This window comes from Ips typographus, linkage group LG12 (genome assembly GCF_016097725.1).
Source record: "Ips typographus isolate SLU linkage group LG12, UJ_Ityp_2.0, whole genome shotgun sequence".
Taxonomy (NCBI): Eukaryota; Metazoa; Arthropoda; class Insecta; order Coleoptera; family Curculionidae; genus Ips; species Ips typographus.
This window is the reverse complement of record NC_138433.1, coordinates 7759489-7784741: the sequence shown is the minus strand read 5'-3', so window position 1 is coordinate 7784741 and position 25253 is coordinate 7759489. Positions and strand designations below refer to the sequence as shown.

General features: G+C 39.4%; 1 long non-coding RNA gene across 1 annotated transcript; it reads left to right on the top strand.

The window, feature by feature from the left end:
- The first annotated feature begins 335 nt into the window (after positions 1 to 335).
- LOC145736538 (uncharacterized) lies at positions 336 to 9488 on the top strand. The gene is made up of 2 exons (XR_014180000.1): positions 336 to 436; positions 8635 to 9488. It is a non-coding gene; the product is annotated as an uncharacterized LOC145736538 (long non-coding RNA).
- The last annotated feature ends 15765 nt before the right edge of the window (positions 9489 to 25253 follow it).

Here is a 25253-nt window from a genome sequence, read left to right as displayed (position 1 = left end):
ACCAGCAGTCTGCGTTCTGTTTCTTTCCAATTTTTTCGAGATAAACTGTTACGTACGAAATAGAGTTTTCGTCCGTACCTCGTTTGGTTTGTGTTTTTAATGTCCGTGGGCCTAGTTACACTAGTAGACCGATTCCGATCGCTTAAATCCTCCAATTGCACTTTGTGCACATTTTGTTGTAAATGTGGATGCGTGACCTGATAAGTTATCAGGTGCCTTAGTCACGTGATTAGTTTCGATTTTTGTCGGGGAAGCGTCGGTTTGTGGTCGTGTTTCTTTGTGTCAGGTGCCATGTGGCCTATTTTACCCCACTTTGTGATATCGGTCTCTTTACCACTACAGCACCCGAACTGACGACATCTGAACTTTTTTCTGAGCCGTGTGGCGCGTGTGTGATTTTAAATTTTTAATCCGTGATCATCTGGCCGAATTACAGGTAAATTGGTTTTGTTGTTAGTTCTTTTGAATTATTTTGTATCGGCCCAATTTTCCAACACAGCATTGTGTTTGGCCCAACCGGAGATTCAAAGACTTTCCAACCGGAGATTCAGAGACTTTTCCAACCGGAGATTCAGAGACTTTTCCAACCGGTGATTCAAAGACTTTTCCAACCGGAGATTCAGAGACTTTTCCAACCGGAGATTCAGAGACTTTTCCAACCGGTGATTCAAAGACTTTTCGAACCGGAGATTCAAAGACTTTTCCAGCCGGAGATTCAGAGACTTTTCCAACCGGTGATTCAAAGACTTTTCCAACCGGAGATTCAGAGACTTTTCCAACCGGAGATTCAGAGACTTTTCCAACCGGAGATTCAAAGACTTTTCCAATCGGAGATCCAAAGACTTTCCGACCGGAATTTCAAGGGCTTTCCGACCAGAGATCCAAGGGTTTTCTGACCAAAGATCTAAGGGTTTTCCCGACCAAAGAACATTTCAATAGGGGATTGAATCAGCCTGACCGGGACTGCTCTGTCCAGAGTTTTCCGGACCAACTCACGTGTTGGAAGAGCCGACCACCGGCCACAGAGTTTCGGAAGGTCAGAGTCGAACCCCCACAATTCCTCACTTGATTTAGTTTTATTTAATTTTATTTTATTTCTTTTTAGTTTATATTAGTTTTGCTTTAAACAACCTCAACACTTGTCATCACCTCTGGTCACCTTTTTGGTTGCCGGAACAAGTGTTGAAGCTGTTTGTTCGTTTTCCCTGGTGTTCTGCTGTTTTCTGCCTTAGGTACCTGTCACCAGTCTCTGGACCCCATTTCCTACCTGGAAATCAGCGGTGACCACTACTGACTACTGGGAAAAGGATACTGGAGGTTCCAGGACCCAAACATCGTCTTTGACAACTGGTAAGGGCAGTCAGCCTGTTAGCAGTCAGTTACAGTTTGGCACTGGGAAAACTTTTCCTGTTTTTTTTTCCCTTTGTTTAAAATCTAACTTTCTTTTTGTTTTCAACCTTTTTGTGGCAACTTTTGTAAATTTTGTAAATATTCTGTAAGTTGTAAATATTGTAGTTTTGTTTTTAATTTGTAATATACACGTGTACATATACAACTAACGGTTTGTTTGATTTCCTGCAAAATATCCAAGTGTGTTCATTTATAGATACCCTGAGCTATCTAATTTCAAAATGTTGAAATCTCATTAACGTGAAGGGCCTTTTTGATTTTTAGTGGATTGAGCACGCTTGGATTGTGGGTTATCAGACTGCCTTGTTTGTGCATGTGTATTTTTGCATGGCTACAATATTTACTTAGTTTTTTCACGGTGCCAGACGTGTTGATAGTTTAAGATATTTATTCTTGAATTAAAGAGTGTCAAGTTTGGAATTGTTGGTTTATCGTACTATCGTTGAATTTTTACCTTTTGCCCTTTTGCTTTGCTTGTGACCGTGCCAATCTATTTTTAGACCGAAGTTTTAGGTTTGCCCCGTTATCTTAAGTTTTTTTGTAGTTTTACCTATAACATTGTGGTTCGGTTTTGCAGTTAAAAGTGCGAATTAATTTTCTCTTTTGGTAGAGATTTTATTTGTACTGATTTGGACAGTTTTAATTTCCCTTAATTTGATTAAGTGTTTAATCATTGATTGACTGATTTATTTGATCAGTTTTGAGTAACTTGGATCACAGGTAGTGATCAAGTTTTTGATTGTTGTCCAAGTCAGTTGTTTTTGTTGCACTTTAGCTGTAAAATTTATATATCACTTGTGTTTATTTAGTTTTTGGGGTTAAACTAGAAATTTTAATAATGGCTCTCCAAATTAATGCCTTGCAAGCCCATGAGCTAGATTATGAAATTTCCATCAGATCTATTAAGCCATTGGGTACTGTTGATCAGAGACGTAAAATTTTGAGGGGACTGTTGGCTTAATAAAATGCCAATCGTAGTATTTGTCAAGTGTCGAACCCATTTGAATTTGATTTTGATGAACAAGAGCTGGTGTGATCTATTGCATCAATTAAGGTTAAAATAGTAGGTTTTACCGGTACATCCAGTGATCCTTCATACAAAAACATTTGTGGTGATCTCGATGCTAAAGTTTTTCCAGCTGCTTCGACTCCTCTCGACCCAAATTTGGGTTCTGTCAGTTTTAATGCTAATGCAGTTAGTCAGGTTGTTAGCAAGTCTGTGCCTGTACATAAATGGGGACTGCAAAAGTTTACTGGCGAGGGTTCATTAATGGCTTTTCTTGAAAAGGTAGAAACCTTTAGAATGTCTCGTGGCTGTTCAACAGATGAGGTTTTTGCTTCTGCTGGAGACCTTTTTGATTCACAAGCTTGGACTTGGTGGTATAATCATCTTAAAAAGGGGCGTTTTATTGATTGGGATGATTTAGTGGGTAAATTAAAAGAGACTTTTTTGCGTGACCACTATGATAGAAACTTATTAGAAGAAATCAAAGCTAGGAAACAAAACCCTAAAGAACCAGTTTGTTTATTTATTAGTTCTATGGAGGGTCTTTATAATCGATTAACTGAGGCTCCTTCTGAAAAAGAAGTTGTAGACATTATCAGAGAAAATTTAATGCCGGATTATGTTAGGACTTTGGCATTGCATGACATAACCGCTGTTAGTGACTTGACTTCTTTGTGTAAACGAATAGAGAACAGTCTCTATGTTTCCAATCAATACCGACCAACTACACATAGAGGTAATTTAATGGAACCTGATCTTAGTAGGCCAGGCTTTTCTGGAAATATTAGTTCTGTTTCCTCCAGTGTGGTTTGTTGGAATTGTAGGAAACGTGGTCATATAAACACTGAATGTACTGCCGAAAGGAGTCTGTATTGCTACAGTTGTGGTAAAGAACGAAGTCCAACTGTCCTAATTGTTCAAAAAACGTCACAAGACCTGGCAGGAAGACCAACAATCCTTCTGTCAGGTCGACAAAAAATTCTCAAAAGGAAGAGAACAAAAAAGACAGTCAGTAGTGACTAATCTTTTGGATTGGCATAAATGGTTGGACCAAGTGAAATTTTTTATGTCTGAAAAAGTTCCTATTGTTGGTGATAGTCAAGTTACTGAAGACGGTGCGGTGCGTTGTCTTTGTCCACGAAAATTTCCGTTAACCCTGTTTGTGCTAAAAAATCGTTTGATGACCGTCCATATTTAAATGTTAGAATTTCTGATTGTTCGTTTTTGGCTTTGATAGATAGTGGTAGTTCTATCTCTATTTTGGGTTTTGATGGTCTGCAGATACTTAAAGACGTAGACTTATGTTTGACCGAAGATTCGTCATTTCACGTCACTACTGCTGACGGAAACTTACAGAGTGTGTCAGGTTATTTTTGGGCTCCTATAACTTTAGGTAATGTTACCAGACTTTTGAAAATTTTAGTTATTCCTTCTTTAAAACATGAGTTGATTTTGGGCATTGATTTTCTTAAAGCATTTAATATTCAGTTAAATTTTAGAAACCTGTCATATCAATCAATCTTTAATTCAGTGTCTGTTATAAATAAGATTCAGTCTTCTGAAGAGTTAACTTTGACACAGACTGAAGAACTTAATAAGATCAAGGATCTGTATAAAACTATAGCACCAAAAAATAAATTGGGTTTAACCCATTTAATTAAAGGTACCATTAACACCGGTAATGAAAAGCCTGTCAAACAGAGACAATACCCATTATCATATGCAATGCAAAAGTGTCTTAACGAGCAGGTGGATGAAATGCTGGAGCTTGGTATAATAGAACCTTCTAATTCACCTTGGTGTTCGCCTATGTGGCTTGGCAAAAAAAGTGATGGCTCATTTAGAGTGTGCTTGGATGCCCGGAAGCTTAACTGTGTTAGTATTCCTAGTGCATATCCAATGCCTCTTATTGATTCTATTGTCACCAAGGTTCGAGATGCGAAATTCCTGTCTTCAATTGATTTAAAGCAAGCTTTTCATCAAATTCCACTTGATGACACTTCAAAAGAGAAAACCGCTTTTGCAGTGCATGGTAGAGTGCTTTTCCATTATAAAGTTTTACCTTTTGGATTGATGAGTGCCCAAGGTATGTGTCGATTAATGGACATGGTTATAGGACCGGCTTTAGAGCCTTATGTATTTTATTATCTTGATGACATTATTATTGTCACACCTGACTTTGACACACACTGTGAGATTTTGAAAAAACTATTTATGCGTCTTAAGGATGCTGGTTTGACTATTAATTTGGACAAAAGTCAATTTTGTAGGTCGTCTCTCAAATTTTTAGGTTATATTGTTGATCGTGATGGGCTTAGGACCAACCCTGATAAAGTTTCTGCTATTTTGGATTACCCTGTTCCTAAAAATACTACGCAAATTCGTAGACTTGTCGGTTTGATAGGTTATTATCGTAGGTTTCTTAAGGATTTTTCGTCCCTATGTAGTCCAATTACAGATCTTTTGAAAGGGCGTAAAAAAGGTCAACCTATTGTTTGGACCCCTGAAGCAAACATTGCTTTTGCTAAAATTAAAGAGGCACTACTGCTAGGCTACTACTGCTCCTGTTCTTGCCAGTCCTGATTATACCAAGCCTTTTAGTTTAATGTGTGATGCTTCTGACACAGGAGTTGGCTGTGTGTTGTATCAAGAGGAGGACGGTTTGGAACCCCCTATTGCCTATGCGAGTAGAACTTTGAACAAATGTCAACGTAAATATACAACCACTGAAAAGGAATTGTTAGCTGTTTTGTTTGGCATTGAAAAATTCCGATATTATTTGGAAGGGACACATTTTACGGTCCATACTGATCATTCCTCTTTAGTTTGGTTGAATAACATGAAAAATCCTTCTGCTCGTATAGCTAGATGGATTGTTAAGTTATCTCAGTATTCATTTAATATCGTGCATAGAAAGGGTGTTGCCAATACTGTAGCTGATGCTCTTTCGAGAAGTTTGGAAGATGTTGCAGTTTTAAATTTGACCAATCTAATTTTGGATAAATGGTATCGTGACATGTTAGTGAAAGTTCAAGAATCACCTGATAAATTTCCGACTTTTAAGGTGAAAAATAACTGTCTTTATAAACATGTATTTTCTAAGTACAACTTGGATGGCAATGTTTCCAATTGGAAAATTGTTGTACCTACGGCTCATAGACAGGAAATTCTTGAAAAGTTTCACGATCATGAAACAGCCGGTCATTTAGGCATCTCTAAAACGTTGTCTAGGGTTTCTGAACTGTATTATTGGGCAAATATGCGAGATTCTGTTTACCGTTATGTTAGAAAATGTACTATTTGCGCTGCTAGTAAATCTAGTCATTTACCCCAGGCAGGTCTTATGGGTCAATACCGAAATGTTAATTTTCCTTTCCAGTTATTGTCAGCTGATCTTATTGGTCCTTATCCAAGATCGAAATCGGAAAACCAGTACGTTCTTGTTGTGGTGGATTGGTTCACTAAATTTGTACTTGTGCACCCTATGGCGAAGGCGACTTCTAAGGCCATAGTTAAGTTCATAGAAAATCAAGTCTTTCTTTTGTTTGGGGTTTGCCAAATTTTCTCTTGTGACAATGGTAATCAGTTTACTAGCAAGGATTTTAAAAATCTCATGACTAAGTATAATGTCCAGAAAATTTGGTATAACGCTAGATATCATGCACAAGTGAACCATACTGAAAGAGTCAACCAAGTGATAATCACTGCAATAAGATCCTACATTCATGAAAATCACAGGGATTGGGATAAATCTATTTTCCAAGTTGCCCAGGCTATTAGACTGGCTAAACATGAAATTACTGGTTTCTCTCCTGCATTTTTAAACTTTGGCAGGAATATACCTGTTGATGGTTCATTTTATGGTTTAATTAGTGATAATGCTAACAATAAGGTGGAAATTTCTGATAAAGTGCATAACCCCAATACAGTTCAGGAATTACCTAACATCTATGAAGAAAATGGTGAGGTTTTGTTTTTTGTTTATCAATCCCAATCCTCTGACCGGTTTCGCCGTATTACGGCTCATCAGAGAGGCTATAGGGCTTGATAACCAAAGAACAAAACCTTCGTTCCAGTATAGTCAACTGGATGCCAGAAATGATAGTTGTGTGCAACATCTGGTGACATCTGTACTCAACTCTATGAGTTAGAAAGTACAGATGGCGTTCCAAAATCTAGGAACAGCACCATTAATGCCGCATCATTCGGTAAACACCGATCTGATTGGTTGAAAATGGTGAGGTTTTGTTTTTTGTTTATCAATCCCAATCCTCTGACCGGTTTCGCCTAGATTTTGGAACGCCATCTGTACTTTCTAACTCATAGAGTTGAGTACAGATGTCACCAGATGTTGCACACAACTATCATTTCTGGCATCCAGTTGACTATACTGGAACGAAGGTTTTGTTCTTTGGTTATCAAGCCCTATAGCCTCTCTGATGAGCCGTAATACGGCGAAACCGGTCAGAGGATTGGGATTGATAAACAAAAAACAAAACCTCACCATTTTCAACCAATCAGATCGGTGTTTACCGAATGATGCGGCATTAATGGTGCTGTTCCTAGATTTTGGAACGCCATCTGTACTTTCTAACTCATAGAGTTGAGTACAGATGTCACCAGATGTTGCACACAACTATCATCTATGAAGAAGTTCGGAAACGACTTCATAAATCTTACATTCAAAGTAAACAACGTTATGATTTTCGAAAGAGAGATGTTAAGTATCATGTTGGAGTTCAGGTCTGGAAGAAAAATTATGTTTTATCTAAAGCAGTAGACGGTTTTGCTGCCAAGTTGGCACCTAGGTACATTCCGTGTACTATTTCTAAAGTCCTCTCTAATTTAGTATACCGTTTGGTTGACAGGGATGGAAATAATTTGGGAGATTGGCATGTATCCGACATTAAACCGGATGTGACTTTAAGTGACGAGTCTGAGCATTCTGATGCTCATTCGTCTGACTGATTATTGAGATTTAGTTTTTATTAGGATTGACTCTAACTTTGTATGCAATTCCGTCGGTTTAATAGGTGTACACGAATTGAGTCGGTCGTATGTTTTCTAATTGATTGAATCCATAATGAACAAGTTTTTGTTTTCTTGTTTTGGTGATAATGACATTTGTTACCTAACATCTTTTTCAATAAGTGTCATTATTAAGGGACAGTGGCGGGTACTTATATACTCAATTGTTTAATTGAAAGATTCTGTGGATACCGTATTACCCAGAATAACACATTTTAACATCGTGTATCATTTTTAATTTAATTTAATTTGACTTGTTTATTATTGGATTTAATTTTTCTCGATTGTGACTTTAATTGATTGATTTTCCCGCTTTGGATACTCCCCTTTATTTGTTTGTTCTGGTCTGGAATGAGTGTTACCGTGTGGTCAGGGTTCCTGGAATGATTTGGGAGTGTCAGGGAGTATATTTTTCCTCAATTGTGACTTTATTGATTTTTCCCGTTTTGGATACTCCTCTTAGTTTTTTGTTCAGGAACGAGTGTTACCGTGTGGTCAGGGTTCTTGGGACGATTTAGGAGTGTCAGGGAGTCAATTTTTCTTTTGCTCGATTGTGTCAATTGTTTTTCCCCGCAACTTGTATGCGTTAATGTTTAATCTTGCGTACATGTAGGGAATTTCATTTATTTTTTTTTCCTATCCTCTATTTTGTCTTGTCAGTTTTGACAATTTACCTGATTGTGACCTTTACCGGATTTGACTTTCTTTGTCTGTGCTTTGTTGTGTACCTTGTGTTTTTTTTCTCCTCTTCAGAGCTACTTCATAGCTGTGATTTTTTTTTGGTTACTTAGGGGAGTGTGTTACGTACGAAATAGCGTTTTCGTCCGTTAACTCGTTTGATTTGTGTTTTTAATGTCCGTGGGCCTAGTTACACTAGTAGACCGATTCCGATCGCTTAAATCCTCCAATTGCACTTTGTGCACATTTTGTTGTAAATGTGGGTGCGTGACCTGATAAGTTATCAGGTGCCGTAGTCACGTGATTGGTTTCGATTTTTGTCGGGGAAGCGTCGGTTTGTGGTCGTGTTTCTTTGTGTCAGGTGCCATGTGCCTATTTAATCACCCCACTTTGTGATATCGGTCTCTTTACCACTACAGCACCCGAACTGCCGACATCTGACTTTTTTCTGAGCGGTGTGGGGCGTGTGTGAATTTGAATTTTTAATCCGTAAACATCTGGCCGAATTACAGTATTGTGTTCGGCCCAACCGGAGATTCAGGGACTTTTCCAACCGGAGATTCAGAGACTTTTCTAACCGGAGATTCAAAGACCTTTCCGACCGGAGTTTCAAGGGCTATCCGACCAGAGATCCAAGGGTTTCCTGACCAGAGATCTAAGGGTTTTCCCGAGCAAAGAACATTTCAATCGGGGATTGAATCAGCCTGACCGGGACTGCTTTGTCCAGAGTTTTCCGGACCAACCCACGTGTTGGAAAAGCCGATCACCGGCCACAAAGTTTCGAAAGGTCAGAGTCGAACCACCACAATTCCTCACTTGATTTAGTTTTATTCAATTTTATTTTATTTTTTTTTTTTAGTTATATTAGTTTGCTCTAAACAACTTCAACACTTGTCATCACCTCTGGTCACCTTTTTGGTTGCCGGATCAAGTGTTGAAGCTGTTTGTTCGTTTTCCCTGGTGTTCTGCTGTTTTCTGCCTTAGGTACCTGTCACCCCATTTCCCCCCTCTGGACCCCATTTCCTACCTGGAAATCAGCGGTGGCCACTACTGACTACTGGGAAGAGGATACTGGAGGTTCCAGGACCCAAACATCGTCTTAAGAACTGGTACGGGCAGTTAGAGACAGTTTGGCACTGGGAAAACTTTTCCTGTTTTTTTTTTAAATTTCAAATTTAACTTTTCTTGTTTTTTTTTTTCATTTGTTTTAAATTTAACTTCAATTTTGTTTTCTTTTATTTTAATTTAAATTCCTTTGATAATTTGTTTCTCGGCAACTTTTGTAAATTTTGTAAATTTTTGTAAAGTTGTAAATGTTGTAGTTTTGTTTTTTAATTTGTAATATACACGTGTACATATACAACAAGTGGTTCGTTTGATTTCCTGCAGTATATCCAAGTGTGTTCATCTATAGCTAGTTATGAGCTCATGCAATTAATCCACGACCTTGAGCTATCTAATTAAAAAATGTTGAAATCTCATTAACGTGAGGTTTCATCATAACAGTATACACAAATGGGTCTGCACAATACGGTCATAAACACACTAAAAGTTGACAATTAAACAATTGTACTTACATAGACTCATAAGCTGAGGACTTAGCATTTTCTGGCGGCTGGCTTAGTCACTTTCGCGTTGGAACAACTTCGGAGAACGGACTACTTAACTTGATCTTTTCTCGAGGAGAGTCGACATTTCGACTTCTTGGGTCAGCTGGTCGCACTACTGTCGATTGGTTCACACTTATCTTACACTGCTGAAATCGGCGTATTTTATACGGCGTATTTTATATAGATTGATCGGCTGACGTAGTTTGTTATTGTCGCTTGTTTTTCACATTTCTGTAAAGCAGGTGGTGGTGACTCATCACCGATATGATGCACTCGGTGCATCATGGTGTGACCTTGCCTCGTGCCTTTAATATTTCGCAATCCTCGAATACTCTTATGTTTTTAAGTCAATAAGTCCATCTTTTGAATTAATGGATTTTCCATTCGTGACAATATTGTCACGTTTTGGGGGTGGCGTAGGAAGAGAAACAACAATCGTAGCTCAAGTATGTGGTCTTTATTTATTACTTCGATTACACTAAATAGATCTTACCTCCAGACTAGGAGGGCCGCTAGCACCGCCGCTGGCGGGACGCGCATGGAACACTTTCTGAGAGGGGGTGTGTCGATGCGTGGGTGTGGGGGAATGGGCGTAAGGCCTTCTGAAGTGCCGCCAAGCGGTACCCTCTCGATACAAGCTGGGTCCCCTATGTCCGGCACGCCCAAAGGACTTACTTAAGGCCCTGCAAGCCCTCTTGAAGTGTCGCCAAGCGAAACCCTCTCGATACGAGCTGGGAATCCCTTTGACCGACACGCCCAAAGGACTTACTTCAAGTACTGATAGGTTCAAGAGTTCGGACGGTCACCTCAGGGTTGCGTAAGAACTCTCGTCTTTTCAGCCTGGATTCCAAGAAGGTATCGAGCCGTCCGGGCACTAGAAAGTTCGGACTGATGCTCGATAGACCGACCCAGAGACCAGTAATCTTCGATGGCTTGAGACGCTGATTAAATACCCACATCGTGACCCCAATTTGCCGGTCTTGCTGATTCAGACAGTGCACTAGGGGAGACCGGGGCCCGACTAGGTAACGGAACATAGTGCAATCTATGCTATTCGTGACATCTCCCCCCTCTGAAAAGTGTTCGCCCCGGACACTTAACCCTAACTTAATTGTATAACCTACGTGCCCCATGGCTTTATTTACAATGTGTGACCATTCGTAACTCAAGTTTATTACGCTCCTCTTGTTGTCTCCCATGCGGTTCTCCTGCAATCCGTCGCTCCTTCGTGGAGGGCGGCCTTGTCCCGCTTCGTCTTGCCTTCCTGTGCGCCAGAGCACCCGTTACTCACTTCGCGGGTGGTGGCGCCCCTTTGGACTGACTTTCCTTGTCACCTTCGAAGTACGCGGGATGGTCGCTCTAGGTTGTGCTGTCCTGGCGGGAGAGGGCGTATTGATTCGTCAACCTACTTCAATAATTGTTTAGACTATGTAAGCTTTATGAAATATACTGAGTTTGCACCCTACTTATGCAAAATGTTACCCTTACAACTTATTTTATTGTTCAACTTCCTTGCTTTCTACGTCTGAATCCACATCGGATATATCCCCCAAAGTCCATTCATCGTAAAATGGTAAAATCCTCCCTATGTGCACTACATCCGTTTTTTTTTTTCCTTTTTCCTGTTTTACTTCATAGTTAACTTCACTGAGTTTCTTTATTATTCTGTAGGGTCCGAACCATCGTAGCAGCAGTTTCTCACTTTTTCCCACTTTCCTGATTGGGATGAATATTTTCACCCTATCTCCTACCTCAAATTCACCATCTCTGTGATATTTGTCGTAAATGTCCTTGTCCTTCTCTTGTTTTTTGTGGATATTATCTACAGCAATTGCCCTTAACAATAAAGCTTTCTCTCGTAATTCGTTTGTGTTCGATTCGTCCTCAGTTTCTAAAAGGGTGGCGTCGAGTGGGAGTGTGGGGTTCTTTGCGAATATTAGTTGAAATGGGCTAAAACGTGTCGTCTCTTGTTTGGCCGTATTGTATGCAAATGTCACGAAAGGCAGATAAGTGCACCAATCTGTCTGCTCTGTGTTGCAGTATAGTGACAGCATGTCTGCCAACGTTTTGTTTAAGCGTTCAGTTAGGCCGTTGCACGAGGGGTGGTATGCCGTTGTAAAACTGCTTTTCAGACCCATAATCTGTTGTAGTTCCTGCACTAGTTCGGATTGGAATACCTTGCCTCTATCGCTGAGGATGCTTCTAGGAACGCCGTGAATTAGTATTACTCGTTCTAATAGGAACTTTGCCACAGGTCCTGCCTTCCCGTTAGGCAGGGCCGCTGTGATGGCGTATCTTGACGCGTAGTCTGTCACCACTACTATCGTTGTCTTGCCTTGGTTACTCCTCCGGAATGGTCCCAGTAGGTCTATCCCTACTTTATCAAATACCTTGCCCACTTTTATTGGCTGGAGTAACCCCAATGGCTTATCATTTGTTGGCCCTTTTCTCGCCTTCCCTTTTGAACTGCTTATCCCTAATGTGGTCCAGTTTGTGGTCTTCTAATGTCACCACTTCTTCGTCTACTCTCTGAGTTGTACAGAGTGCTGTTGTGCTCAAGCCACTGGGCTCTTCTAGCCGTGCCACCGTTGTGTCTTTGTAAATCACCCTTCTAGTTGGCCGTAAGTTCTTGATGGTCAATGATATAGAGTCTTCGGCTCTTTCTAGGTTGCATAGTAGGTTGTTGCGTACCAGCCATCCCTCATTTTGTACTACTACCATTTCTGTAGACACGGGTATTTCTGGTGCCGTTTTGATGGTTTTTTCCTCTCCTGGCTTCAGGGTGTAATCTTCATTTGCCTTCAACTTAATTATCACGTGGTCACCGTTCTCTATGTAGTTTGGTAGGGTGTCCCAGGATCTGGTTTCTTGTGTCTTGATTTTTCTTGGTCGGGGTTCTTTATTTTTTGAAACCAGCACCGTCACACTTGTTTCCTTGAATGTCTCATACAGAAGGTCTTTAAGCTTCTCCCAATCTGACTCGCTGTTTGCGGATGTCAATCTAGGTATAGCCACCTTACTTATTTTAAATATATCTTTCAATTTCCTACAGCACTGTTGGAGCGTATGAGTAGGGATATATTCGCTCCCCTCTTCTTTTAATATCATCTGTAGGGTATGTCTGTTTTTCTTAAACAAACTGACCACGCTCCCTACGGGTAGTTTTTCTGTGTTGTAATCTGCCAAATGGTCCCTGATGGCTTTTCCTACTCCTCTATCTCTACTGGGAGCCGAAGAGACTGCAACGGCCCATGCAGTGCTGCTCGGAAGACTGAAGATGGACCCCGGCATTTCCTGGACCACCTCTGTCCAGCTTCGTGTTATGCCTGGTTTTTTTGGGTGCAGAATTTCGCTTTCCCCCGAGCCTTAACACCAAGTCCTGATTTAGGGTGAGTGTATTAGATATTAAGCAAATTGCTGCCTGCATTTCTCTTAAGAACTCCATGCCCAAAATAAGGGGTTGTGGTGTATTCTCCAATATCGTTGCTTTAATTTCTAATTTTTTATTGTAATTGCCTCTGAGCTCCAGTGATGCCAATGTGTCGCCTAGACTTCTTACTTTCTGACCGCCAGCTGTCACAAGCAACGTGGGTGGGTCTCTGATCCTATGTTTTTTGTTGACCAGGATATGGCTTATCACATTTAGTTCCGCACCTGTGTCAATGATCGCCGGTACGTAATAATCGTTCACAACAGCATTTATGTATAGTATCTTATGGTACGTTGGGCCCCGAGTGGAGAGGGTGACGGGACTTAGTTTTGCCACCCCCTGGAGTTTGGGTGCTGCTGTCTACTTCTACACACAGCAGCAAAGTGGCCTATTTTACCGCAGTTGTAGCACCTGAGCCTGTTGTCATATGTCCTCGTGGATTGGTACTGTCTTTCTGGATTACTGGCATGGTTTGTGCCATAGTCTCTCCTGAGCGGTGGCGGGGTTCTGTAAGGGCGGGGATTGCCAAAAGGTGACTGTCTTTGTTCTACTGGTCCAGCGGCCTGTTCTTCTATTTGATGCTGCGGTCTAAAAGTGAGCGGTGTCGAGAACTTTTCAGGAGCGTTATCTATTGTTATGCAAAGTTTTTTGACTTCGTCCAAGTTCCTAGGTGGGTTATTAGGAAAATTTGTGAGCCAGTAGTATTTAGCTCTTGGTATATCTTTTAGCCCACTCTGGAAAATATCTACGAATTCGTCGAGATCCACGTTTTCTTTGTATTCTTCGTATAGGACCCTTAGATCATAGAAATAATTCTTTGTCTGTTCCAGGTCCCTTTGCTTCCTTTGCCTTAACTTTGCAAGCAAATGGCGACTGTTGATACCGTCGCTAAACTCAGTCTTGAATGCTTGACAAATGTGTTGCCAGTTGCTGTCAGGGTTTGCTGCTTTATATTCTCTATACCAAATGTTTGCGGCGCCCTGCAGGTACGAGTGAAAGTATAGTATTTTTAACGCATCGTTCCAGCTATTGGCCACTGCCGTTCGCTCGTATGTGCCGATAAACTGAGGGGCTGAATCACTGCCCGGGTTGAACGTTGGTGGGCTGATGAATTGAGGTAGTGCGGGTGTTTTTTCCCCCACAACCGCCGAAATTGTAATGTCCGCCATTTCTCTTGACCCCTTCTTGCCTTCTAATGCTTTATCTCCTTTCTCAGGGTGTACTTGTGCTCCTGTCTCTATCACTGTATTTTCCAGATCGTTTTCTGGTTCTTGTGGCTGCTCAATGTCTTCCCTTCTTGTATTTACAAGCGTAAGGGTTAGGTAATCTGTTTCTTGCATCCAAGGGTCTCCTACGCTTGAACTCCTGTGCCTTGGTTGAGAGGGGCTGCTAGGATTTGCTGATCTCAAGTTGTACGCTTTTCTCATTCCTGTTAGGGCGTACGGCTTGGTTTGGCCACAGATATGGAGATCAGTAGCCCCGGGATTCAACAAGGCGCCTCCACCATGTCACGTTTTGGGGGTGGCGTAGGAAGAGAAACAACAATCGTAGCTCAAGTATGTGGTCTTTATTTATTACTTCGATTACACTAAATAGATCTTACCTCCAGACTAGGAGGGCCGCTAGCACCGCCGCTGGCGGGACGCGCATGGAACACTTTCTGAGAGGGGGTGTGTCGATGCGTGGGTGTGGGGGAATGGGCGTAAGGCCTTCTGAAGTGCCGCCAAGCGGTACCCTCTCGATACGAGCTGGGTCCCCTATGTCCGGCACGCCCAAAGGACTTACTTAAGGCCCTGCAAGCCCTCTTGAAGTGTCGCCAAGCGAAACCCTCTCGATACGAGCTGGGAATCCCTTTGACCGACACGCCCAAAGGACTTACTTCAAGTACTGATAGGTTCAAGAGTTCGGACGGTCACCTCAGGGTTGCGTAAGAACTCTCGTCTTTTCAGCCTGGATTCCAAGAAGGTATCGAGCCGTCCGGGCACTAGAAAGTTCGGACTGATGCTCGATAGACCGACCCAGAGACCAGTAATCTTCGATGGCTTGAGACGCTGATTAAATACCCACATCGTGACCCCAATTTGCCGGTCTTGCTGATTCAGACAGTGCACTAGGGGAGACCGGGGCCCGACTAGGTAACGGAACATAGTGCAATCTATGCTATTCGTGACAATATTTATTCCTTTATCACCTGCATTGGAAATGTGGTAAGCGAGGCGGAAATGTGGTAGACCCCCCTCCCCCAAATGCATATAAAACCAGTCAACAAGAGTTGAAAACATTAGTCTACACACAAAAGTACCTATCTACCTTAAACAAAAAAATCATGAACCTAACCAAAATTAACGAATCCGGCAGTTTGGTTGAAAAACCTCAGTCTTCAAGTTTCAACAACTTGAATTAAACCAATTGTATCCCTTGCACAACCTAAAAGTGGTCAGTTCAAAATTTGGTGAGGTGGTTCGGGCCGAGTTGTCTGACAGCGTGGTGTTTTTGCCTAGTCGGATGACGGCACCCATTAAAGACAGTTTGGCGGAGTTTATACCGCTGAAATGTGGCCTAAAATTTTTAGGTATGAAAGTGGTTAGTGGTTTATCACCCACACCAATTGTGGAAATAACGAAAATTTGTAAGTATAATTAAAATATATTTAGGTGTAATACTAATCATGCTTTAATCATTTCAGAAAGATCGAAGATGTCAGATTGTACTGGAGCTGCAGCAGAAATCAGCGTACACACCCTTGAGTTATTCCGAAAAGCCTACGCCATATTGGTACTTCAGCCAGTACCTGAAGAAGTAGCAGCATGGTTGAAAAAAATTGCAACTTCAATTAGACAAGTGCAAACTGTGCTGCGGCGGTCGGACAAAAATGTGGGTGTCTACAAAAAACTTTTAACTAATTTAGGACATTTTAAAACACTTAAGATACTTTTTAAACATTTAAACAATCACGTAGGTGGTGGTTTAAATAGAAAAAAAAAATCTGATAGAGTTAAATGGTTAGATGTATCTTTAGCGTAAGATCAGGTTTAATAATTAATTTAGTACATAAGCAAATTGGAGATTTTTTTGTTGATGGAGAAGGTTTATTTAAGCGTCGAATTTCAAACATTTAAAAAAAATATAATATGATTAAAGTAAATAGCACATTTTATGGTGAATACATTATTAAACGGCAGGATGAGTTAAAAATTGAATTCAAATATTTTAATACCTCAAATTTTATTATTGATGGCAGTACAAATTTGACCCAGTGGTATCGTGATAATATCACAAATTTAATTTTAACTAAAATGGAGGAATTTCAATGGATGGGCGTTATCAAAAATTGTCAGTTTAGAAATAAACATTAATAAATATGAAGTTGGAAATGGTGGTTCGTCATACATACCACTTTCACAGGAAATTGCGAATAAACACGCTTGCATTAATATTAAAAATAATGACAACGCATGTTTTTTCTGGAGTGTAATGGCAGCCCTTTTTCCAGCACATAAAAATTCTGACAGGGTTTCTTCTTATCCAAATTATTTTATTAAAGAGTGTTAAAAACTAATGGTATCGAAGCAATGTCTCTGTTTAATCTTCATTTAAACAATAGGTTATTGACATGACATGATTTAAGTGTTTAATTATTTTCAATATGGCTCAATCGAACTCATTAAGAAATAGTAAACATCCGCATAATGTGTTTGTACAAGCTATATTATGTAGGACGATCAGTAGGCAGCATTTGCAACATCAGGTTTACAGCGACCACTAAACTGTTTTGTTTGTGAAACCAGTAAATATATTGTCACGTTAAGGGTTGGTTGAGGGGGAAGAATACCCAGGTTTCCACAGGTAACCCACTCTTTATTACGTAATAGTGCCTTAATCTCTAGACGATAATCTTACCCCCAGATGGCTAAGATGGCGGGGATCATGACGTGGTCTGGCTTCTAGGCAAAGGTACACGGAGGGCAACGCTTTAGCGGTGGTGAATGAACCCTAGACTTAGGTCCGAGGGCATTCACCGAGCCGGCAAAGACGCGAAGAGCCTAACAAAGGGAGGTAAGCTGGAACGGCAACTCGTGCTGCGCGTCCACACTAATTCCTTTGTTAGGGCTGATCTAGGGTGTGGCACTTGGTCACCTACTGCTCCACTTTTAAGTTGCACAATAGGCGTACCCAGACTAACCCGGAGATCAGTCAGTGACTTCCCTCTGGGGAGACCCCAGAGTTCGGTAATCTGTACGTGCTTTTGGTGCAGTATTTATACCCACATCATGACCCCAATTCGCCAATATTGCTGACACAAACATTGTACTGGGGGAGACCGGGGCAACTTAGGGTAACGGCGCCTAGTGTAATCTTTATGTTACATGCCCCTCCCCTAGAAAGTGTTCGCCCCGAACACTAAAAGCGAAACTTATACATAAAGTCTACATATACTAATGTTAATCTTAAATGCTATAGGGTGTATAAAGGTGGTGGAACGAGTCCTTTATTTCTTCACCAGATTACAATATAATAGCTTAATATAGTAGAGATAGGGGTGTACTTTAAAATATCACAAATGTTACATTGGGTCACCTTTCAACCTTGCTGTTGCGTCTATCTTATTGCCTTCCTTATTAAGCGAAATTCCGTAAAATTGCTCATTGTACCCTTCTTTGGCACCATCGTCTAAGTGGAAACGCTTCACCTAGGCTTCATCTCATCGTAGTGCCTTCTCTTGGCACTGTATTCTCTAAGCGGCAAACTTCATCGCTTAGCTTCATTTCTTCATATTCTGTCCTTTTGAGTGCTCCTTTAGCACACCTATCCTTGGACATGTATATTTCTTCCTAAGTAACGTCAGCCCATTTGGAGATGCTTCTTCAGCTCGACTTATTAAAGACTTCGGGTGCACACGGGTGTAAGTAGAACCGTCGTGGCGGGACCCATCTGAAGATGTCGGCTTCTCCAAGACATAAGGCTAGTTCGCTTTTCAACAAGGCTGTAGCAGTTGATCGATAGACGCAACAAGATTGCCAGGTTGACCCTAAAAAAAAAAAAATAAAATAAGATTCCAATTATTACTTTGTTTGCCATACATCTCTTAAAACATAAATAAAATCATTATGTAAACCAGTACACTTTGTTGTTGTAACCTAGAACTTCATAATTGCACGAATTTGCTAGGTCATCACATACCTACACTTAGGTCGGGGATCGCGACACTGGCCTAGAAATCAAGATATTGTAAATAAATAATTGCGCTAACTATACACTTATTCTATGAAACCTAATTAAGAAAATTTGCCTTTTACCATACCCAATATAATACAAAAATAATGTGCTGCTATGCACTAAAAATGTTTCGCTATGGTTGCCTTCTTAGAGCGTCCTACAGGCCCCTCTTGACATTGCCCTACTCAGTTCAAGCAACTGTGGACCTGCAAGCTAGCCCTTTTTCTTCCACAACCTATCATTGTGTTTTCTCTATGTCTCTTCCTTACACTTCTGGCCCTTGTCTTAGCTTATCTTCTTCCACTTGAGCTTCTGTACCTTATCCGAAGCGGGCTGCCAGATTTTGTGGACCTAGAAGTGTACCGTCTTCAATCATTCCCTTTTTCTTTGTGCCCTTGTTTAGCGTCTGCGAGGGTGTGTCTGCTAATGTGAGGATTAACAGACGGGGATCCAACGAGGCACCTCCACCATGTCACGTTAAGGGTTGGTTGAGGGGGAAGAATACCCAGGTTTCCACAGGTAACCCACTCTTTATTACGTAATAGTGCCTTAATCTCTAGACGATAATCTTACCCCCAGATGGCTAAGATGGCGGGGATCATGACGTGGTCTGGCTTCTAGGCAAAGGTACACGGAGGGCAACGCTTTAGCGGTGGTGAATGAACCCTAGACTTAGGTCCGAGGGCATTCACCGAGCCGGCAAAGACGCGAAGAGCCTAACAAAGGGAGGTAAGCTGGAACGGCAACTCGTGCTGCGCGTCCACACTAATTCCTTTGTTAGGGCTGATCTAGGGTGTGGCACTTGGTCACCTACTGCTCCACTTTTAAGTTGCACAATAGGCGTACCCAGACTAACCCGGAGATCAGTCAGTGACTTCCCTCTGGGGAGACCCCAGAGTTCGGTAATCTGTACGTGCTTTTGGTGCAGTATTTATACCCACATCATGACCCCAATTCGCCAATATTGCTGACACAAACATTGTACTGGGGGAGACCGGGGCAACTTAGGGTAACGGCGCCTAGTGTAATCTTTATGTTACAATATTGTAACTTATATTTGTACAACAGTTTGAACATCACTGGTAATACTGGTTAGTTTTTAAGTGATTGTAGAAGTAGATAGAAGAATAAAGTTAGTATTTGGTTAAAGCACAATCTTATCATTACTCAATTAAACAGTCTCTGTCTAATATTCCAAAATTTGAAAAACTCAATAAAATTTCAATTAACGTGTACATGCTTGAGTTGGAAAAGCAGGGTTATGTTACCATTCCAGCCAGCCTCACTAGTCAAAAATTAGAAAAACATGTCAATTTACTTTTAATTCAAAACAAATATACCATTAAATGTGATTATGCTATACAAGAAGATGAGACGGAGCTGAAATACCATTATTGTTGGATCAAAGACTTGTCTAGGCTTTTATTTAAACAGATAAATAAATATAGATGTAAAAAATTTGTTTGTGATAGATGTTTAAATGATTTTAATAGTAATGATATATTAAAAAACCATACCACTTTATGTGACCAAAAAAATTTTAGTCAAATTACATTTCCGCCTTATGATTATGTGGAGTTCAAAAATTATTGCTATAAACAGACAACACCTTTTGTAATTTACGCTGATTTCGAGTCGATTTTAGAGCGACAAAATGATGAAGTGCACTATCAAAAACACACAGCATTGAGTGTAGGCTATTATTTCAAGTGTGACTATGATGATACACTATCTTTTTATAAAACATATCGAGGTCTTGATTGCTTAGATTGGTTTTCAAACGAAATGCAAACTCTATCAAAATTGGTTAAATCTTAAATAAAAAATATTATTCCAATGGATCTTAGTAGTGACTATGATAAGAAGAATGGGCATTGTCATATTTGTGAAAAAATATTTAACGCAAGTGACATTGTCGTTCGCGATCATTGCCATTTCACGGGGAAAATTAGAGGTCTGAGCCATCAAGCCTGCAATTTAAACTTTAAAACACAATTTGTAATTCCAGTTTTTTTCCATTGTTTATCTGGGTATGATTCTCACTTGAGAATGAGAGGATTACCGTTCTACCTCTTAACAACGAAAAATAAAATATTTCCTTCACGATCTACAATTCTGAAACTAATCTCAAGTTTCGCTTTGTAAATTCTTTGAGATTTTTAAATGCATCATTAAGTGAATTAATGTCTACACTGGATCCTGCTGATTTACAAATAACAAAAAAAGAATTTTACGTGACCGACAACCAATTTACTCTATTAACAAGAAAAGGTGTTTTCTGTTACGATTACATTGACCATATAGATAAGTTGCAGAAAACTGCTTTACCAAGCAAAGAAAAATTGTACAGTCAGTGATGAAGATTATTACCATGCCCAAACTGTTTGGACAAGTTTTAACATTGAAAATTTGGGGCAGTATTCAGATTTATATCTTAAAACAGATGTTTTATTATTAGCAGATGTTTTTGAAAATTTTCGAAGTAATTGTCATACCATCTACAGATTAGACCCTAGTTGGTATTACACATTGCCTGGATACACCTGGGACTGTATGCTAAAATATACCAAATGTAAACTCCGGTTACTTAAAGATATCGATAAAATTATGTTTATTGAAAATGGTCTACGCGGGGAAATTTCACAATGTTGCAATCGTTATTTTGAGGCAAACAATAAATTTATGGAAAATTTTGATAGCTCAAAACCATTCACTTATTTATTATATTTGGATGTAAACAACTTATATGGCTGAGCAATGTGCCAATATTTGCCTTATAATAACTTTGAATGGATGGAAGATTGTAATTTTGATGTGTGCAGCATCGATGATAATTCAGACATTGGGTATATTTTAGAAGTGGACTTGGAATATCCTGAACATCTCCATGATTTACACAAAGATTTGTCGTTTTGTCCTGAATATCAAACTCCACCTGACTCAAAACTGCCGAAACTTTTAACTACTTTTTATAAGAAAGAAAAAAATTTCATTCATTACAAAAATTTAAAACAAGCGTTGAATCATGGAATTCAACTCAAAAAAATTCATCGTATTTTAAAATTTAGTCAATCTCCTTGGTTAAAACCATATATATTGATTTAAACTCCAAATTACGAACCGAAGCCACAACTGGTTTCGGAAAAAATCTTTTTAAACTGATGAATAACGCAGTTTTTGGTAAAACAATGGAAAATATTAGAAAACACAGGATTGACAAATTAGTTAACCGCTGGTATGGCAGGTATGGAGCTAAAAATCTGATTTCCAGTCCAAATTTTCATAGTGTTGTAAAATTTACTGAAAATTAGGGATGCACGATACGATCCGATGTTCCAAGGTATCGATACTTTGGTTTCCGATACTCGATATTTTAAATCGATATTTTGAAAGCGATATACTTCATGTATCGACACAAGTTGTCGCGTATCGATACCATACGATCCGGCAATATTTATTAATTTCAGACTTCGCCACTTTTACAGATCAATGCGGACGTGACAATTTGGTTTCTCGCTTTTTTCATAGTATTTTCAGTTTTCACTATATTCAGGTGCCTGTCTCTGTTCGACGACTGAATAGAATTTAGAATTGACAGCCAAAAGCTGTAAAACTGTAAAAGAAGAAAATATTTGATTTTGAGGTTAAGTTGCAATGACGTTTTATAGAAAGTGTTTTTTACGTCATGTCGCATAGCATGTCAAACGTCAGTCATTTTCCTTTTAAAATATTGAATATCGATAACAGACAACTGGAACTTGGGGAAGTACAGCTTTTCAGATTTTAACTTTAAGGGTGTTTTTTAATTTTTACGCGTTACGCCATGCCTCCTGTGAGAAGCAACGTTTGGAACCTTTTTATTAAAACAAGTTCAGGTGGCAAATGTAAATTGTGTCACTGTAAAGTAAAAACTGCAGGAAATACAACCAATTTGAGAAAGCACCTCCAAAGAAGACATGCCAGTTATTCCGAAACCGAGGGCAAAAGATCACCGATACTTTACCAAGATGAAAATACTGTGAGTAATGAGCATTTTCTGATCCATTTATGCTCGATTGCACGTTAGCTTAGCCTAAACGTTGAATAAACTTTAGAGTTGGTTAGTGACCTGCAAATATAATAGAGCCAAGCAGTGATTAGATTTAAAACGTTGTTTAGGCAAACGGTGTAAACGGGAGGTTTACGGGAGGTATAAGGAGGTTCCTTCCACTTCTTCTTCATCAAATGTTGCAGTAAGTGATAATTTTGAGAAAGGGCTAGCAAGGTCACGTCAGTCGTCGATTTCTGAAAGCTTTGCAACAATTAAATCATTTTCAGGTAATTAATATACTTCAAAACAATACTATTGATAATACTATTTGAATAATGTGCATTATTTGCAGATGGTGGATCAAAAGCTGGGAAAGTAACAAATGCCATTACTTTCATGATTGTTAAAGATAATTTGCCTCTAAACACTTATGAAAAGGAAGGTTTCAAATTTCTGTTAAAGACAATTGCTCCCCTTTATGCAGTCCCTAGTAGTACAAAAATTTCTAGTCTCATTGAAGAAAGATATGACTTACTAACATGCTTAATCAAGAAAAAACTTCAATCTGTGCCCAATATCACCTTAACAACCGACGTATGGACAGAAACTATGTCAACAAAAAGCTTTTTGGGTGTGACAAGTCACTTTTTAACAGAAAAGGCTTTAACTTCAGTTACAATAGGAGTATTCGAATTAAATGAAAGACATAATTCCGAATATTTAGGAAATTGTCTGATTTCCATCTGTAATGATTGGCAAATTTCAGACACCAAAATTACAGCTATTGTTACAGATAACGGGGCAAATATTGTAAAAGCTGTTTGTGATAAGTTTGGCAAAAACCGTCATTTACCCTGTTTTGCTCATACGCTGGATCTAGTGGCATCAAAAATTACTGAGGAGGTAGAACATGTAAAACATATCATAGATAAAGTAAAGTCAATAGTAACTTATTTTAAACAAAGTGTCCATGCAGCGGATGAGTTAAGAAAAGCCCAACCTGTCAATAATATTTTAAAACCTCTACAGTCAGTACCGACTAGATGGAACTCTCAGTTTTACATGTTGGAAAGGTTTACAAAACTGTACACTTATATTGTACCAATTTTACTAAAGAACCCTAAGTCACCTGTCATAGTGGATGCCGCTGACTTAGAAAAAAATAAAAGATTTCCTAGATGTGTTATCTCCTATTGAATCAGTTTCTAGAGAAATATGTGGGGAACACTACTTGACATCTAGTAAAATTATTCCTATGATTAAGTGCCTTCTAACAAAAATAGAAAAATTGACACCTGTCACTGAAGAAGGAGAAGCTTTAAAAGTTATTACATTGAAAGAAATTTCCAAACGCTTTGGATCCATAGAGCACAACAAACTGTTAGCAGTGTCCTCAATTTTAGATCCACGTTTTAAACGACTGCACTTTAACCAACCTGTGGCTTGTGCTAGTGCCGTTACTTTTATAAATAAGTGTATTCAGGAGTTTCAAAAAGAATCATCAACTAGTGAAGCAGCAACATGAATGGGAACAGCTGTTACCAAAGACGACAGTATATGGGCTCATCACAATGAATTGGCTTTAAAACTTACAGAAAATCGATCTGAGTCTACGGGTGAGTTGGATTTCGATTTTAAATTTCATTTAAACAGTCCAACGATGCCCTTAGACCATTCAGATCCATTTATCTACTGGCAAAACTTTAATACTTCAACCATTTGGCAACAACTTGCAAAAAAATATCTGTCAGTTGTTGGAACATCAGTTCCTTCAGAACGACTATTTTCGAAAGCGGGAAACATTATTTCACAATCTCGAAATCGGCTTTCGGGAAAAATGTTATCAAAATTATTATTTCTTAACTCTCTAGGGATAGAAGACTGGAATTTTTAATGTATGTGGTTATATGTTGATTCTTTGTATTAAAGTGAGTTTGTCAAAACCTTTGAAACACAATAATTACTTAAAAATAAAAGTTAAAAACAGACAACAACAAAGTGCAATTTGAAATGATAATAAGACTTAGTTTGTTTAGATTTTTTTTATTTTGTTGTGTTACATTTTAACAAAAATAAATATCTGGTGTAAGCTTGTGCTATTTTATTTACTCCTATTTACACCGTCGAACTCAAGGGTTTTGACTGACAATACAGATAAAAAAATGTCACTTAAGAATAACTTAAGCTTGGCTTCAAGTACGACGGTGCAAACCGCGGTAAATGGAAAAGACGAGATATCACGATTCGAAAAGTATCGATATTTTGGAAATCGATCTTTTCTTATACTGATTTTTAATATATCGATACTCTTCTCTTCGATTCGAATCGATACTGCATATCGATACTTTTTCTGCATCCCTACTGAAAATTTAGTGGCTATTTTTTTTTTTTTTTTTTTTTTTTTTAAGTTTTGTGATGCACCTAATCTTAAGATTAACAAGCATCCTAAATATAACCTAATTTACTACAGTGATCTAACTGTGACATTCCCAGCGGTCCATCACAGGTTTTCGCGTGTTTCGCACCTGGTCAACTGTTGTGCCTAACCCGCACTGTACTCTGCTTTTTCACAGTTCACTTCACAGGTTCACAAGCTCAAACGGTTTAGTTCTTTTGAGCCTCCTCACTGTGTTCTGGTTGTCTAGCAGTTGAAGCGCTTCAACATTCGGATGGTTGTGGAGTCTTTCTTCATGTCTCCCGGCTGCTATCGCTATTTCTTCTTTGACTGTCCGCACCTGTAGCTCCCGATGCAGATCCTCATTCCGAACATACCAGGGTGCATTTACAATGTTCCTTAGTACCCGATTCTGAAACACTTGTAGGCAATTGTAATTGCTTGGTTTG